Source organism: Salarias fasciatus, chromosome 9, assembly GCF_902148845.1.
Source record: "Salarias fasciatus chromosome 9, fSalaFa1.1, whole genome shotgun sequence".
Lineage (NCBI taxonomy): Eukaryota > Metazoa > Chordata > Actinopteri > Blenniiformes > Blenniidae > Salarias > Salarias fasciatus.
Window position 1 is genome coordinate 19,424,132 of NC_043753.1, and position 17,780 is coordinate 19,441,911.

The following is a 17,780-nucleotide window of genomic DNA, read 5'->3' on the forward strand; positions in this document are numbered from 1 at the left end:
GAGGATGTTGCTCTTTAGAATTTCTGGGGCGCTTGGCCGTGTCCACTGCGACCCCGGTTGCCCCGGTGCCCCGCGACTCGTGATGGCGAGGGGCCATTTCAGGTGGACTGGCCGTCGTGGGGGTGGGGGGGTTGACACTCGGCTCGACACGCCTGACGTCAGCAGGAGATCGCAGGTAGAGTGGCCGCGTTGGCGGAGAAGAGGTCACATCCGCGCTTGGCATGACCCTGCGGCACAAGCATGGTGTGATGTGAGGGATTTGCTCTTTTAGAAAGCCCGGAATGTCCGGGTGCAGCCAGAGCATCTCCACTCGTCCTGACACTCCACGTCTCATGACGGCAAGGAGTGAACGCCTTGGAAGGGGATAGGTCACAGCCGGGATCGACACGGCCCCGCAGTGATCGCAGGATGCTTGGCCACAGCATCCCCCGCAGCTCTGGTGTGCCGCGACCCACGTCGGCTGTCTCAGTGTCGGGCTGGCACCAGGGAGAGGGTTTACAGTCAGGTCGGCACCACTCCAAGTCGGCCCCGGCCAACTGGGCACCGCCCCGGGATACAGTCAACTCGGCATCAAGCCAAGTCGGCATCTCGCCAAGTCGGCCTCGCGGGCGGGGGGGGGCTCTCGAGTGGCCGAGTTGGTCGGTGCGGACTTGACTGTAAGCTGCTTACCAACTCGGCCAAAAGCGTCTTTCTTTTTTTTTTAATCACGATGGTGGATAATGTACCTGGGAGCTTCATGTTTGACGTCCGAGTAGCTTAGCTACAAGCGCGCAGCGCTTAGCGGCTGTCTGGTCATGTGACCGGTCCCAAGGCATTCTGGGAATCGTAGTGCAGCGATGCCGGCTGCGCCGCGACGATTTGCAGTTTTTTTCGTGCCGGCAGCGCCGCTTCTCCTCACATACACTGTATTAAAAAAAAAATTGGTTGAATTGATTATTCATAGGGTGAAGCGTTTCACGAAATGTTTTGAGTTGACTCAATTACTATTTAAAAACATTGACTGAACGAAAAACTCTTCGTTGGCTATTAATTCAGCCAATTGCTTAATAATCGTTGACAGAACGAAAGACTTGGCTTATTAACTGAGCCAATTGAAACAAATTAGTTGACACCATGTCATATTCCACATCATGTGCTCACTCAACTAGGACTTATTAGTCATTACAACTATAAAGTAATAATTGAGTGAATAACATAATAATGACTGCATGAATTAATATTTAAATGATATATACTCAACATAAAATATAGCCTAATTAAATAAAGACTAATAAAGACAAATTTACTTTAAATGTTTATTTTTCTGTGTACAAAACAAAACATTTAAATTCAAATTCAAAAAATTACACATTTGAAAAGAGTGCAAAACAGAGCAACACCAATAGCTGACAGTATAAGCTGTAAAGGAAAGTCTGGGGTTCAAGGCTCGTAAGGAGGTAGCAATGGCGCAGCTTCCAGGCCTCCCGGAGGCCCCACAATCTCCAGGATACCCATTGGCACGGGGCTTGAGGCTTCGTAAACACCGTCTGGCTATAGATGGAGCACATTAATAAAAAGGAAATTAAAAACAATATCCAAATGATATTGATGGACAGATGGATGTTCTCCTTGAAATGCTGATTTACCTGGCAGGTCTTGAAAAGCTCAGTTTTCTCCCCCAGGTAATACTGCAGCCCTTTGACAGTCTCCACCCTCCGATGTTTAACGATCTCTGTGGTCTGGATACACAGGACAAGTCAAGTCACATGCATATTGTTCATACATGTACATTATACAGCATATTTCATACAAGACGTGTAAACTCAAAGTGCTTAAACATGAAAACAAAGTAAACAGTTCTAAATTAAAACAAAAAACAACAATGTAATGCTCTCACTGTACATTTTTTTACAATGTCGACTCTTTCAGTCATAGTGTGGGAATGGAGTGGGCAGGCAGCTCATTTCACATCTAGAATCTAAAGGCTGATTCATTGTAACTGCATACATACATCTACTGTATGTACAGTGTACTGAAAACAGCTTCTACTGAAAATAGCAGACTGACAAGCTCACTATGTGACATTGTGAGCTTGTCGATCAGCTATTCTCAGCAGAAGCTTTACCCACAATAACAGAAAACACTATTTTCAATCGTGAGGGACTCCGGACACCCAGTAGGGTTTAAGTGATGAAGACACATTTGTCTGTTATTTTCCATCTTACCTGCTCGTCTAGGTACTCCAACAGACTCCTTAGTGTCACTTGAGTGGGGTGGTGAGCTGCGGTGCGGAGCTCTGGTGTGCTCATCCAAGGAGGGGAAGAACGTTTCCATCAATTCTTTTCCTGTTACTCTTCTGAATTCTGCATGTACCTGCAAAACAATTAGATAATGAAGAGACAACTTGTGAATGTACAACCTGTAGACAGATCATAGCAAAAACCACAGATGTAGCATCACGTCACTTGCTCAGGACAGATCAGAGTGACCATCTTCAATACCAGGCTTAAAGGGCCATTCCACCTTTGAGGCATCAGACCCTTTATTTAATGTTAGGGTATAAGAAACATGGCCCTGGTGTTGTTTTTGTGTTTATTCTGTGTTTCTAGAAATATTAGTCTAACTTCCTCTTGACAAAATCATTACATCTGATTTCTCTTCCCACCTACAGTTAGTTCCACCCCTCTCCAGTGCATATGGTTGTCTCAGTTGTGTGACATTTTATGTGGAAGGAACAAAGTAAAACATACACAAACTTACCTGACCCAACAGGAATAGGGCTGGCCATCTCTGGCTGATTGTGGAGACATGCACATCTTCAGCAACGACCTCCTTTCGTCTGAGGGAGAAGATACATAACTATAGATATGCGACAGATATTTACAGGGTAGTGCAAGTCAATGAGAAGAAACTGTGTCAAGCAGAAGAAACTGCCCTGAGTAGAGAGATGCCAAAATAAAAAGTTAAGATGGAAGCCAAAGAACGGCACAGCCAATTTATTTCATGATGTGTAGTGGGCTTGTAGATCTGTTGTTTTCACTAGTTTGGGTCCTGGCAAATGTCATAATTCCCCTTTGGGTCACAGGCAAAAAGGTTTGGGAGCCACTGCTTTAGGAGACTGTGAAATGACCCTTACAAGTTAGGAAAAAGTGTTTTCCTTAAAGGTATAATGGAGGATTTTCTCGATAAAGTCGAAGCCAAACGTCTGTTACTCGCTTATTGAAAAAGGCGCATGCGCCAGACCATCCTACCTGCTCTGCTGCTCCGACGAGCGCGCTTGACGGCGTGACGCAAGCATTTCTTCAGCGTGATTGACATGTCAGAGGACCAATAGTTGACGCTCGCATCACGCCATTCATTGGCTAAAACATCGTCCATTATACCGTTATATATTCAAACAACTTTAATGGGACTGGGGTCCATTTAGTTCAATTTGTACTTTGTCAGAGTTAAGGGAACCCAGTGGTTTGACAATGACAGGATTACAGCTACTTCCAGAGCAAGTATTGATATAAATACAAATGCTAGAAAAGCTGACCTTATTAAAGCCTTCAAAGCTAGCTTTCCCGCCGAGACGTTTGCTTCCCGACTGATGGTTAGCTTGCTAGGCTGTTTACCAGGCAAAACCATATTATAAATCTATGCTAGAGCGAGCTGGCCAACGAGCTGACGGCGTTCGTCCGCCAACAGCTGTCGCACAGAGGCGCTGCTATGCCCGCGCCGGGGCGAGTGTCAGCTAGCCGGCTAACGGGCGAACGTGCCGCTCGCGGGACAGGAGCTAGGCGTCAGCTAGCAGGCGGACGTGCCGCTCGCGGGACCGGAGCAAGCGTCAGCTAGCAGGCTTACGGGCGGACGTGCCGCTCGCGGGACCGGAGCTAGCTTTAGCTAAACCCTGCCCCGCGGGTTTGGCTAACGTGCGGACGTGCTGCTCGTGGGGCCTCGGGCGCTGTTAGACGGCTAATGCTGTTAGCTGGCTAAACATTGACCTTATGAATTAGAGGGGTAATATGTAAGTTAGCTGCCCGGCTACCCAAGCTAACTGGCTAGCTAGCAAGCAAAAAATGTTACAGTCCCCCAAGAACAGATTCCACAGAAAAACAAATTTCTTTTGACTCTGGTTTCAGAGATTGACAATGTTAATAAGCAAACGCACAGTGTTGCTTACCTGTCACTCCTCGTCCCTCCGTGAGGCCGTGTCGACAAACTTTGTGGCTTTGCCGTACTTCCTTTGCTCGAAGTTCATTACCGCAAATGACGCCGCCCACATTTGTTCAGTCAACAAATGCAAAACTTGTCCAATCCATTCACTCAATTACTGTATGTCAGTTGAGTCAATATCAGCCATTGTGGGCGTTCACCCAACAACAATTTATCACCTGACTCAATATTTTTTATGAATAATTGTACAAACATTTATTAACTGGCTTTCCCAATAACAACACTTGAGCCAATGGTCTATTTCAACTTGCCTTAGCAATCTTCTAATTGAGTCAATGTTTTGGTAATTGGGTTTTTTACGGTGTAGCAGGCAGGGGACTGGAGGAAAAACTGTGTGGTTATGGTGACTGACAGGCTAGAGGTGGAGAATGGACCTGGAGCTTCATGGTTGACGTCCTGTTTGAACCGAGTAGCTTAGCTACGAGCGCACAGCGCGAGCGGCTGTCTGGTCATGTGACCAGATCATGTGACCGGCATGTGATCCGCGAACGCCGCATGATCAAACCAGTCTCCTGCATTATAATTTTATTGTAATGTTCTCCACCCCCGAAGTTTGGTCAGCCAGTACAATTAATTTATTTTTACCCAATCAGTGGAAACCTAGGAAGACCGAAGCTGCATGACGAACTCGATCATATTTGTTGTATTGCATCCCAACCACAACATAATACCTGTATTGCATTATGCTTATGCTGATTTGTTCATTTCTGATCAACATTGTTAGTTTATCAGTCATTATTCTTTTCTTTAACAAACATTGTCATTTGCAAAAGCATGTATTTTGTTGTAAATGTTGTTTGGCCGCCATCTAGTGTGCGTCAACAGTAATAGCAACTGGGACTGTAATATCAAACGATTACCAGTAGTACATATGGTTGGTTCATGTGGTTTCTTGGCGTTCATAAGCTCATAAACGTAGCCCTCCGGTAAAATATTATATACATTTCATTTCACTGAAATGACGGTCGTCATGTATACATTTAAATCACGTGTCAAACTCCAGTCCTCATGAGCGGTGACCCTACATGTTTTAGATCTAATTGTAAATCTAATTGTACTGGCTGACCAAACTTCGGGGGTGGAGAACATTACAATAAAATTATAATGCAGGCGACTGGTTTGATCATGCGGCGTTCGCGGATCACATGCCGGTCACATGATCTGGTCACATGACCAGACAGCCGCTCGCGCTGTGCGCTCGTAGCTAAGCTACTCGGTTCAAACAGGACGTCAACCATGAAGCTCCAGGTCCATTCTCCACCTCTAGCCTGTCAGTCACCATAACCACACAGTTTTTCCTCCAGTCCCCTGCCTGCTATGTGAGGAGAAGCGGCGCTGCCGGCACGAAAAAAACTGCAAATCGTCGCGGCGCAGCCGGCATCGCTGCACTACGATTCCCAGAATGCCTTGGGACCGGTCACATGACCAGACAGCCGCTAAGCGCTGCGCGCTTGTAGCTAAGCTACTCGGACGTCAAACATGAAGCTCCCAGGTACATTATCCACCATCGTGATTAAAAAAAAAAGAAAGACGCTTTTGGCCGAGTTGGTAAGCAGCTTACAGTCAAGTCCGCACCGACCAACTCGGCCACTCGAGAGCCCCCCCGCCCGCGAGGCCGACTTGGCGAGATGCCGACTTGGCGAGATGCCGACTTGGCTTGATGCCGAGTTGACTGTATCCCGGGGCGGTGCCGAGTTGGCCGGGGCCGACTTGGAGTGGTGCCGACCTGACTGTATCCCCAGGGAGAGTACCAATAGCGAAGTCCGTAGGTGGGCTAAGCATCACAGGAAGTAGAATGTGCAGATCATGATCATGCAGGTTGCAAGTTGAATGTTTATAGCAGTGATCCCCAAACTGCGGCCCGCCTCCACATTTGGTCTGGCCCCCAGAGAGCAGTTAGATGTTTTTTTTTTTCATATACCATATGCTCCACACCTAAAAGCCTCTAATTTTCTTAAAAAAACAACAGTGTGCCTTTTTTGTGGAAAATACGGTAATAAAGACCGCCCGGTTGTCAGTCCGAGGTTTTTGACTACGGTTCCCATAATGCTTACGACATGATCACATGAGCACACAGCCCCCGCTCGCTTGTAGCTACGCTAGCCAGTTCAAACAGAACGGCAAACTCAAAGCTTCAGGCACATTATCCGCCTCTAACCTGTCAGTCACCATAATCAAATCAAATCAAATCAAATCAAATCAAGTCACCATAATCACACAGTTGTCCTCCAGTCTCCCAATCAGGGAGCACAGCGCGTGGATGCACAGCCCAGCGAGCCGCCCGTCGCGGGCCGCCGCGACACTGGGAGCGGCCGGTCGGCCCCAGCTGAGCTATCGGTGGGGGACTTCACTCAGGAGATCAGCCGGGTTCACCAGCTGGCTGGACCCCGCTGATCAAGCAGGTTACACCGGTCGTGGCCGCGCTGCACTGCATGTCCGTCAAGAGGAGCATCCACAGTCAAACTCGCTTTGATATGTCACTTTACTCACTATTGAACACATTTCAACCGAGAGTGTAACCACCTAGAATGCCAATATGTATTTCGCTTATACAGAAAGTGAATTAATTTTTTTCTCCCCTTTTATATTGGACTGCACAATATCACGATGTTTGCAGAATGTTCCTCTTCAGCAGTGTGGCTGCACACATCTTTAAAGATACCTTTAGTGTGGACAGGGCAATAATAGTAAAACTGGCTATTATCTGAGTGTCTGAACAAAAGAAACAATAGCATATGCATCGTTTAATTGTGAGGGGGGCGTGGCCAGGCGACTCTCATTGAAATGTATTACGGGTAGTTTACAAAGAGGTTGGGACACAAAAAACTGTGCAAAGCGCTGCTCCTGGACAGGATTCAATAGGTTAATTTGCCTGGCTCATAGCACGAATTGCCATGAAACTGGGTTGTCTATTCTATACGCCTTACAATGCAGTGAGTCCTATATATGAAAAAAGTAAAAAAAAAAAAACAAGCTATTAATTGACAGTGTACCTTATAGTGCGAAAAATACGGGTTGTGTATTGGTATTAGATAATAAAGTTGGACTTTTGCAAACTGGCCCCGGCCCCCCATCACATAAGGGAAAAGTTATGTGGCCCTCGCAAGAAAAACTTTGGGGACCCCTGGTTTATAGGGATGACAAAACAAAACAAAAAAATTATGAGATTTTTCGTTTACATTATTATCATGAAGCTAATAATCTGACTTAAAGGTCTAATACACGATTTTCTCGAAAAGACGAAGCCCCAAGTCTGTTACTCACTTTTTGGGTTTCCGGGTGGATCACCTAAATAATTGGTGGGTCTGTTTGTCAATCATTCTGACGAGCTGCTTTCGTAAGGCGGTTCTACGTGCTTGCGCCCAATCAGCTTCTCCCTTTTGCGCATGCGCATTCGGAGTGTTTATGTAGTCGGTGAGCTTCTGAGCTAGTACTTACCGATGGCGAGTCTGACATAATGAAACTGTAACTGTTTCGGAAAAAAAGCTTTATTTATGAGCGAGGCTGATCGCAGAAACTGTAAACAGAGCCGTGCACGCCGGAGAAGAGGAGATCGCGCTCGTACACTTCCGCATTTCCTGGGAGAAGCAGGAGAGCCGGGCGGATGGTCTGGCGCATGCGCGTTGTTCAAAAAGTGAGTAACAGACGTGGGGCTTCGTCTTTTCGAGAAAATCGTGTATTAGACCTTTAACAATTAACAATGTAAGTATACAGAAACTGAAACAACAAAATAGACACAGACATCGCTGTGGCTCTCACATTTATTATGTGTAAGACAAGATAAAATGGACATATTTAACTGTCATTCTGCAGAATACATTATGATGATATTTCTGGATGCTGAAAGATAAAATTAAAGCTGACCTGAATATCAGCCTGGAGTGGACTCTTTGACAGACAGAATATTTCACAGTATTATTGAGAATTTGATCAAATGAAAAAACAAATAAACAACTAAAAACAAAACAAAACTGTACAGTTTACAAACAAAACCATTAAAACCATCAAAACATGTTTGTTGTAATGTAATTCCAGATATCCAAAACATGCACAAATAATAATAATAATAATAATAATGATAACATGCTGTTCAGTTAAAGGTGCATTAAGGAGTTTTTCAACTTTAAAAATACTTATTTTCCACCATAATATGTAACATATATTCAATAATGTGTACAATGTGTCCTGACATATTCATTGTAAGTACCGCTAACAGCGTTAAATTGTCACTTGAAAGTTGCAGTGCCGGTTCGGCACCAGAATTTTTTCGGGGGAGAATTTGAGGTGATGTGACGTAACGCGCTCTCCCGTTGGCCTGATATCCTTAGGTTTCGTTTTGTCCGCCATTACTCCGCCAGATGCTTAGCGAGCAGCAACTGAGCAGTATGAGGATGGATCTTAAGGCCCGTCCATACTTCACATGCCCGCGTGGGTGCGCGTTGGTCCGCGTGACGTAAAAATCGTCATGAATTCCTGTCCGCTAGGGTCCGCGCGGACCGATCCGCAGACGTCCGCGCAGCAGCCAGATTTTGAGACCACGTTGCGCATTGCGCGCAGGTCGCGGAAGTGTACGCATGCGCCAGAGCGCCATAGCAAACAAAACATGACGATAAAAGTGAAAGTAGACGGAGATACAGCCCGATGGCTCCACTTAAAGACACTGAAAGAGTGAAAAACTCGTGGAAACAGAGAGCAGACTCTGTCTGGAGGGAGGAGAAGGTCTGCAGACAGAAGTGAAAGTAACTAATCGCTCTGGCGCCGCCCCCACGATTCAGAAACAGGAAAAAAAGGCTAAATAAACTTTAATACTTAATGATAATGTACTGACAATGTATGTGCTTAATTTTCTCTAAATAATCCGTAATAAAGGAGCAGATAACCAGTCTGTAGTGCCGGAAAAGCTTCTCGAGGCTGCGTGGATCACTGCGCCTGCATGAGACGCGCACAGCTGAGCTCAAAATGTAGTATGGGTGAAAGCGCGTCCGCATCGGTGGTGCGCGGACCTCCCAAAGTGGACGCGGAAATGCGTACATGTGAAGCATGGACCAGCCTTTACAGAAAGTAAGAAAAGACCGGCTTCTGGCACTGCCACAACTCCAGCACAGACTCCACCAGGTAAAAGAAACTTAAATTTTACTCAAGCGCTACAAAAAAAGGTAAGAAGGAGTTCCCCTCTTCTGTGTATATGGACGCAAGCCACAGGCACGAGTGTTTCATTAAGCTGCAGTTACACCCAAGGCCTGCAGGGGTCGTTGTTTCACATAAAACATGCAAAACTCCTTAATGCACCTTTAAGGAAACTGAGATAAAATACACATTGTGCAAATGAAAAGTATAAACAGTCAATGGCATTAAGAATTCTTCTGTACAGTGCTCATCACATTTTTCAACAATTCAGGATCATGATGCTCTGATGACTGATACTATGTTGCATCTGTGTGTGAGTTTATAATTTGGTGGAGAGATCGTTTCTGTCTTCAGCTGGAGGAAACTCTTCCATTTTACTGTCATGCACACCCTGAGCTGTTTCACTCAGTATGGTTATCACTGTTGATATTGTGGCATCAAGATCCAACAGTTTCACCAAAGGCACATTCACACCTCTCTCCTGAAAGATCAGAGTCATGGCCTGCATGGAGTCAATGCCCAAGGAGGACAGATATGTGTCATCTCCCAGTTCACTCTGCTCCAGGCCTATGGTCTCATTTAGCAGTGAGATCACATAGAGTTTTGGTGAGATAACATCAACTTTTATATCTTCACACTCCATCTGTTCGGATTTTTGGAAAACCTCCTCAACTAATGCTGACAGACGCATTTTCAGGGCTCTATTTTGAGAGAGGATGTTGTTGCGGATGTTCCTGAAATGAAACCTGCACACAGCTTGTTGGGGTCAGTTGAGTACAAGACATTGCTCCAAGCTTGTATGAACCTCAGCCACATCTAAAACCATTACGCCTTTTGCCACCAGAAATCGTGTTGAATAATTATATTGTATTCTTCATATTATGTTTATCTAGTATTCATTATCCTATGTTATTTACTATTATTCATACCATGCATGTCTCTGTTAGTTATAGTGTGCTTGTTTACACAGGTGTGGAAAAGACAAAGTATTCTTTTAGGTTTGCCTGCCTGCTATTTTTCATTTTTACGGCAGCCTCTTGGCAGCTGGACAGTCTGTTTTTTCTAAAGCTAAAACTACATGTGACTTTGCCTCTCTGTTTCCCTCTTACGCAAATGGGGCTCATTTGACAAGGAATGTGACACTATGTGAATTGTTGAACAACATCTGGCATTTGTAAAGGATGGATGGAGAATTGATGGAGGCTGATAAGGACTCAGAAGGGGTCACAGACAGGCACCTTTGTAGGGAGGGGGGAGAGAGTCAAATGACAGGTTCACAATCGTACTCTTAAATGCGAACCGCCACTATGGAGGGTTACGGAATGGTTTGTAGCATCTGTGTAGTCTTGACGAAAAGTCATATGAGATCCAATGTACTCCCAGAAAATAGTATAAAGAGATGGAGCGGAGAGTGGTCCACGCGTCAGTTTCTTTTGGTCAACCTGGCTGCCGGGGGTTTTTGTAATAAAGTCCTCTTTTTGCATCCTGACTCCGACTCTGTCTGATTTTGCCGAGGAAGACCAAGAGTGAAGACTTCAAGAACCAAGAGTGGATATACTTGAAGATTTTAAGATTTTTCAATAAATAAATAAATAAATAAATAAATAAAATAAAATAAAATAAAATAAAATAAAATAAAATAAAATAAAATAAAATAAAATAAAATAAAATAAATTAAAAAAAAATTGAAAAAAAAAGATTTTTCTGGAAAATATGTTTGTGGTGTTTTTGTTTTTTTTTGGCATCACTACTGGCCTAGGATAGTTTTTAAATAAAAATCCACGACAATCGATGGAAATGTTCTTTGTTCAAAAACAAGCCGAGGTTCATGGCACCCCCGTTGATAGACTGTCTAGGCAGCCCAAGTTTGCGTCTGTACTGACAAAACAGGTCTAGAAAAGTATTGACTGCGGCATAGTTTGTTTGGGATGCATTTCCCAGAAAAGCAGAAATGGAGGATTAGCACACAAAACAGTCTAACTTGCATTTCTGCGTTGCATGATGCAGATTCAGGACACCATTTACTTTGGGTCTAAAAACCTCTTCATACAGAGATCTGTCAAGAGTTTCAATCAGCCCGTCATGCAAGACAACTGCACTGTGAAACACCGCCCGAATCGTACAACCGGGAAACTTAAGGTTGATGGCAGAAATAACCTTGTGCACTTGCTCAGAAACAGATATGTCACACTTCATGCTGGTGATGCTGTTGTTACACTGTTTCTCCACGCTGAGTATCTCTTGCTGTAAATCACGTTTTGGTTTGCTCCTTGAGAGTATTACTATGTACTCATCGCCTCTTTGAAAAATGAACTTGACAGTTTCAAAGTCCAGACCTGAAAGACCGCCTGAAACTATATACACGGCTCTCTTTCGAAAAGGCTGTTTTTTTGTTGGCAAGAGTGGAATGGCAGACAGCTTCAGGTCATCAGCCTTTTCTAGAGTCACAACAGCCAGTTTCTTTGCGCTAAAGTATGACTGTGGTTCCTCTGAATCAAGGCATCTGCTTCCAGACTTTTCACACTGAAAAGTAAAGTTTCGAAGAGTCCTGTCGAAATTCAGGGACTTCAACCAGTGATGAATGTGTCGCTTGTGTGCTCTCAGGTATCCCTTTTTGAAAATATCTGATACCTGGATTGTCTGTACATGAACACTGTCCTTTAAGCTTTCAATTACTTCCTGAGTTTTCACACCCTGCGTTGGACATTCACAAACGATCACAACATGTTGATTTTTTTTTTTTTTTTTTTAATTTAACCTTTATTTATACAGGTTATCCCATTGAGACCCAGGGTCTCATTTGCAAGAGAGACCTGTGCAACAGCAAATAAATATCAGACAGACATACGAAAAAATAAAACATTAAAATATACAAACACTAAAATGAAGCAGTAAAACACCAGTCATAATATTAAAACATTAAAAACATGAGCAATCCCCTACTGACAGGCTCTTCAGCCTTCCAAATCGATTTCTGAATTCACCAAGAGGAATCAAGCTGGAGAGCTTCAGTTCACTTTGTAGCTTGTTCCAGGTTGAAGGGGCAGAGAATGAAAAAGCCTTTTTTCCAAGTTCAGTACGAACAGGGGGGATGGTGGAGGTTAAGTATTCTAATGAACGGAGACTGTAACGTGACCGAGAAGGTGACATGTACTCAGACAAGTGAGAAGGCAGCAGGCCCAGGATGGATTTATAAATAAATATATACCAGTGCATGGTTCTGCGCTGGGATAGTGATGATAGGTTGGCAATGGAGTATAACATGCAGTGATGTGTGAGTGGTTTACAGCTGGTAATGAACCTCAGTGCTCCATGATATACAAAATCCAAGAGAGTCAAAGAGTGAGCTGACGCATTCCTGTACACAACATCACCATAGTCCAGCAGAGGCAAGAAAGTGGTAGCAACAAGACGCTGTCTGACCTTAAAAGAAAAACAGGATTTATTCCTAAAGAAAAAACCCAGCTTTACTTTCAACTTTCTCAGTAGTTGATCAATATGGCATTTGAAACACAGACTGTCATCTATTGTGAAGCCTAAGTATTTATAGGAGGCTACAGTCTCAATAAGAGAACCACGGGCAGAGAGAATACTGGGAAGGACAGCAGGAACCTTCTTATTGGTAGAAAAGAACATTGCCTTGGTTTTGTCTGCATTCAACACTAGCCTGAGGCTGAACAGGTGATTCTGAATTATGCTGAATGCAGATTGCAGATGTTCAAAGACCTGGCCGACAGTGTCAGCACAGCAGTACATGATTGTATCATCAGCATAGAGATGTACAGATGCATTCGTGTTTAGGCCCACATTGCTAACATAGATGGTAAAAAGGGTTGGTCCCAACACTGAACCTTGCGGCACACCATTAGTGGTGGTAAGAAAGGCAGAGGTGAGATCTCCGAACTGTACACACTGCTTACAACAGGAGAGATAATTTGAGAACCATCCAACAGTGTGATCTGACAGGCCTACATTCAAAAGTCTTTGGCATAAGATGCAATGGTCAACTGTGTCGAACGGCCTGGAATGCCTGGAAATGTCGAAACTTTAGCAGTCAGGGATTCATCCAATGGAGGCAAGATGACACATGCTTCCTTGTGCTTGACATCGACAAAAGAATCATTGCACTGTGTGCCAACTGTTACATTCCAGCCAGATTTGGTACAAGCACATGCCAAAACCTTCAGCAGAGCAGAATTACGCACTGAGCAAAGGATCCCGAAATTATGTTTGGCTCTTGGCAATGCTCGATGAATAATCTCCCATGCGAGGACAAAGTGGGAAACATTTGGTGTTTTTTCAAGATATGGGAACCTTTTGGTGCGGTAACAAACATCTTGTGGGACTCTCACCTTACTAGTAGCCACCACAGGATAACATACAGCAACATGGTCTCCTACTTTCACTTTCCTCACATCTTTTCCCACTGCCATAACAGTCCCACTGAAGTCAAGAGCAAGCAGCTTGTGTTTCTGAGATGAATGCTTGTTCCAGTACAACGTCTGACCAAATTTTAGATGTGATATTGAGATTTTTCAACAGGGAAGGAAACCCCCTGCTCAAGATGTGTTTTGCATGTGTGAATGATACATATCTGGAATTCGAGTCTAGATGCTGTTGCAAACCTTGAGCAATCCCAATAGGGTCACCGAAGACCAGGGCCTTTGGAGGAGGAACAGGACGGAAACCAGGGATTACACTGACGACATTGTGGTAGAAATACGAGGGGGTACCCAAAAATTCCTGAAATTTGACTGTAACTTTTTATTTCTGACATTTCAAAATAAAACATCACTGTTGCCTTCAAAATAATCTCCATCCGCATAAATGCAGCGCTCCAGCCGTATCTCCCACTTCACGAATGTGTCGTGACACCCGTGTGTAATTGTGTCATTCCGAGCCAGCTGCGTTTTTTCTTTCACCTCCTCCACATCTGCAAACCGCTGTCTCTTCAGCTCTTTCTTCAACTTGGGGAACAAGAAAAAGTCACTCGAGGCTACATCTGGCGAATAAGGCAGATGGGAGAGGAGATTCATCCCATTCTTTGCCAGAAACTGCGTGACGCGCTGCGCCGTGTCCGCTGGCGCACTGTGGTGGTGGATCAACCGGGCTCTACTCCGCCACAGCGCGGGCCGCTTCCTCATCACATCCTCACGGAGCCGTCTGAGGACTTTGATGTAGTAGTCCTGATTTACAGTCTGACCTGGAGGGACAGACTCGCTGTGGACGATACCCTGGACAGCGAAAAAGCACCTCAGCATTGTTTCCATGGCTGAGCGGACCTGACGCGCGGACATCTGGCCCTTTTTAAACCGCCCAAACCACTCATGGACCTGAGCCTTCCCCAGAGCATCATCCTTGTAGACTTGCTGCAACAAGGTGAGTGTTTCTGCTGCTGTTTTTCCCCAGCAAAAAGCAGAATTTAGTGTTTGCGCGCTGCTCTGGCTGGTCGAGTGGATTTTTTCCATTGTGGTGCTGCCCGGCTGCTAGCTTACACTCTGCGTTTGCCGTGCAGGTGGCGTATGCCCCCTTCCCTCGACTTCCCGCGCTAGCATCTACTACTCCGGGCGCTGGGTCCTCCGACAGGCTTGGCTGCAGTTGCTGTGCAGGCAGCATACACCCCCTTCCCTCAGCTTCTGCGGTGCCATTATTCTGACCGGCTGCGTGCGCGCGGCACTGGGGTCAGGCAGGAGGAGAGAGGGCAGCCGCCTAGTGGCCACCCTCTCTGCTGGTCGTGGATGGTGTCTGGTTTGGTTGTGCAGATGGTGTCTGGTTTGGTTGTGCAGGTGGCGTGCGCCCCCTTCCCTCAACCATCCATGTAGGCTGTGACATGAGGTGGGAGAGCCGCGTGTTTGGCGATGGACAGCTCTCACCGTGGTGTTGCCTGGGGAGCCCCCCCCCCATAGGCGGATGACGGCCACGACGGCTGTCCCCGTTGTTTTGGAAGACCTGCTGTTTTGCGTTGCTTTGCGGGTGGCGTACGCCCCCCTCCCCCACAGTTTCCCCCCTTCCTATTGTTGGTGGGTGTGCGATGCACGCCCCCGCTGCTGTTGGGTGGTGCCACTTGGAGGCTGTTGGAGGAGGGAGCTGCTGGGCAGCCGTTCCCTCTCCTTGACGTGGCCTTAGCTGGGACCCTGGCCGGTGGCTAGAGTTTGCTGTGTCGGCAGCGTGGGCTGCCTTCCCTCAGCTTACTGCATCGTTGTTGTACGACCTTCTGGGTGCTGTATGCACACACCCCCCCTCACCTCTGGCGGTGGAACTAGTGGCAGCTGATGGAGGGGGGCTGCCGGGGGCGGCCGTCCCTCTCCGGGATGTGACTCTGCCAGCTTGCTGAACGGTGATTGAGGTTGATTGTGCAGGTGGCACACACCTCCTCCCTCTGCTTCTTGTATGCTGCTGTTTCTTCTGGCCAGGTACCGCCCCGACAGCACAGCAATGAGGGTGCTGCTGCGTGGCTGTCCCCTCTCCCACATACGGCTTCAGCTGGCTTTCATGGGCTTGATCACATGGCGTCCGCCCCTCCCCCAGCTTGTTGCACTGCCATTGTACTGACTTGTTGCGTGCACCCACCATTCCGGCGGGTGGCACTGCGAGGAGGGCGGACGGTGCAGGAGACTGCTAAGCACTCCACCTGGGTTGGCTCTCTGAGCTGCTAGCCCGGTGATTTGCGCTGCACCCCCGCTCTGGTGGGTGGCACTGCTGTGAGGGGCTGATGGAGGAGGGGGCTGCTGAGCAGCCCTTCCCCCTCCTGGACGGAGCTTTATTTATGCACGCCTCGCTTGGCTTGTCGGCATGATCTTTGCTGATTGCGGTAGGGCTGGCGTTGGCTAGCTCTGGGTTATAGGCCGCATGTGCTGCTTACCCTGCGGTTGGACTCCACGGTGGCAATCGCCACACGATGAGTGCTGGTTGGGCACTGCCAGCGGAAGCACTGTTGTGTTCTTCTGGCTTATTGTTGCCTGCTTTGGAGCAGGGTGCCTCTGGAGAGGGGGCCGGAGGGACGGGGCACTGCTGTGCCACCGTTCCCTCCTCTGAGCGTAGTGCAGCTACCCCCTGTTGGCCTTGTCGTTGTGCACCGGCTGTGTAGGCGGCGTATGCCCCCTTCTTCAGCGTATTGCACTGACCTTGACTCCTGACCCTCTGACCGACACTGTGGGTGTTGGTTCAGCTGTATCCTCCCCTGCCTCATTCCCAGCAGGTGCTGTCTTGTGAGACGGAGGGCAGTGGGGCCGCCATGAGGCCACTCCCTCTCTCAGATGGGGCTCCGCTAATTTGCTGACGTGGTGATGTAGCATCGGCTGTGCATGTGTCTTGCACCCCCTTCCCGCAGCTTATCACCCTGGCCCCGTCTTGTCCTACCGGGCCGTACTCTTGGTGTCGGCCTGGAGCCTGTAGCTGTTGGCAGCCATGCTTTGCCTTCTCCCAGACTTGTACAGACCCTGTTTGTGGTGGTATGAGGCCAGCTTAGGACGATGGCCGCGGTCCCCGCCGGGGAGTCCATTCCCCTACTGGACATTGCATCGGCCAGGCTTCGTGGCCAGGCCCGTCTGGTGATGGTAGGCCTCCCAGTTCCGTTGTGGATGGTTGGCGTCCTGTCTGGCTGGCCTGCAGGTTGTGTGCGCGCGCACACACACACACACACACACACACACACACACACACACATACACACACACACACACACACACACACACACACGGCAGACCATGGTGCCTTCTCAGCAGAAGGGTTCTGCTGTCTCAGCACGGTGGCCAGGTGGGACACCCCCGTCCTCGCCGTCTCTGTCTTGCGCCTGGCAACGGAGGGGCCCGACTCGCTGCTGAGCTGTTCGGAGCCTGTCGGGCGAGCCGCCTCGGATGCTAGGGCGCCATCTACTGGCGGCTGTATGGTAGTGGTGGAGGTTGGTTGCATGGTGGTGCAACAGCCATGAGGAGGTCCCGGTGCCCTGCCCGGTCCCCCGTGGTCCTGGACTTTTGCAGTCTTTTAACGTAGACAGGTCCCCGTTCACCCTGGGGGTGTATGTGGCAGCGGGCCAGCCCGCCATGCATGGGTGCTGGTGGTGCTATTGGGGACCACACTCACAAGGTGTGGGCTTTCCTCAGGGGGGCTGTGACTCACCCCCTCTGGAGCCCGTGGGCACCCGCCTCTGATCTACATCTGGTGCTGGAGAGCTTGTGTCAGCCTTCCTTCGAACCTCTGGCAGCAGGCAGAGCTGCAGTAGGTGTTACATAGACGGCATTTATGCTGGCCGTTGCCACGGCGTAGCATGTGGGGGAACTACGTGCGCTGTCTATTCGCCCAGCATACCTCCGGTGGAATCCCGGATGGGGCGGGCGGCGAGCCGGCCAGAGCTCTTGTGTGCAGTTCGAGCTCTGAGAAGCTGCATGGCTGCTGCGGCAGATGTTCAGACATCTGACCAGCCTGTTGTCTACGGTGGCCCTAGTCAGGGCTCTGCT

General features: G+C 47.6%; 1 long non-coding RNA gene across 1 annotated transcript; it reads right to left on the reverse strand.

Moving 5' to 3' along the window:
* Positions 1–2,218: 2,218 nt before the first annotated feature.
* Positions 2,219–4,286, reverse strand: LOC115394500 (uncharacterized). Its single transcript, XR_003932097.1, has 3 exons — positions 4,145–4,286; positions 2,740–2,818; positions 2,219–2,352 (listed from the first exon to the last, which is right to left on the reverse strand). It is a non-coding gene; the product is annotated as an uncharacterized LOC115394500 (long non-coding RNA).
* Between the last annotated feature and the right edge of the window lie 13,494 nt (positions 4,287–17,780).